This window comes from Cydia pomonella, chromosome 25, assembly GCF_033807575.1.
Source record: "Cydia pomonella isolate Wapato2018A chromosome 25, ilCydPomo1, whole genome shotgun sequence".
Taxonomy (NCBI): domain Eukaryota; kingdom Metazoa; phylum Arthropoda; class Insecta; order Lepidoptera; family Tortricidae; genus Cydia; species Cydia pomonella.
The window spans coordinates 11,283,893-11,285,318 of record NC_084727.1 but is presented as its reverse complement, the minus strand read 5'-3'; positions in this window follow the sequence as shown (position 1 = coordinate 11,285,318).

Here is a 1,426-nt window from a genome sequence, read left to right as displayed (position 1 = left end):
GTTTTTGACTTACTTATACAACGTTGCATATTTAGGTAATGCGTGTTTTGGTATCGAGGGAAATACTCCTTAAAGATAGATCTTGATCGTCGAAGATTATTTTATTCGTGAAAGCTTAACTAGACTAGAGGCAACACTATTTTGCTCTACTAGCGTAACGATACTCAGGAGGTTGACGTTTACCGAACGAGTGCGTGCGAGGGAATGACGCGTATAACCGTAACCTTGGTCCTTTTGAGGTAACATTACTATCTCCTGATAACGGTGTAACGGTACCGAAAGTTTCCCACGCAACTAAAACTACGCTTAATTATACACAATAAAATAGACAATACTTCTTTGACTCTGCCGAAATTCTGCGGAGGTGAACCCTAATAAACAAATATAATACAATAACGTTACGGAACTTAATGAGTGAACATTGAACAATAGTCGACCGTAACGGTTTCAGGTTATACAATAACATAGTGCAACCTTACGGGGTCCGGCTTACGAGAACTAACTGTTATTTTATTACGTTGCTACGAAAATGGATTTACGTATTCTATTTTCTAGTTATAAAACTATTTCTATTTCTAATTATTAATAAGCTATTCTATATCTACATGCTAAACGATGTTGTAGTGGACGGACACGTCGGCTACACATACAATACTTTTCCTACATGTCAACAAAAATAATAATTTAAACAAGTAAAATTATATAGGAAAACAAACCAAAAGTATACAGCTAAGATTCGAAAGCATACATTCTTACGCGGCCGGTCCGGCTGGTCGGCGACACCTTCTCGTAACTCATGAGGCCCTGGTACTTGCTCCTAGCTAAATTAAATTTTTGGGCAGTTTATTTCTCGATTTTGGCCACAGTAGCCTATGGAGACTAACAAGCAACGCTAAGCAGTCTTCGTAGTCTGTGGGTGTTGCTATATTACGGGTATCACATGCGTGTTTCTGACTTATGAAGCAATTGTTTCTACTATGCAACCAAATGAATGTTTTGTGAGTTGGCAGCAATGCATTTAGTTATTTTAGTTTAAAAACGTATTTTGATTTTGTCAGGTTGGTAGCCATTAATCGCAGTAACGTTATAGCGGTTTTAAAGCACAAGTGCTGCTAAGAGGAATAGACAATATAGACTTATCTTCAAAACTTTTACGTATGTTCTTATATTCGTGTTATGGAAGGAAAATATTTCGGTGACGCTGCCAAATATCCGCGAGTTCCGCCAAGAGAGCAATGATGCCCCAACGTTGGCTGTAATTTGGGTCAGTGAAATATATCATAGAAAGTTTATAATATGTGTAGATAAAATAGTGTATGTAACTGTATATAATTACTAATTAGGTATTAAAACACTCGTGTGATCCTTTTAAGAAACTCACTTCGTTCGTTTCTTAAACCCACACTCGTGTATTTTAATGCCTTTT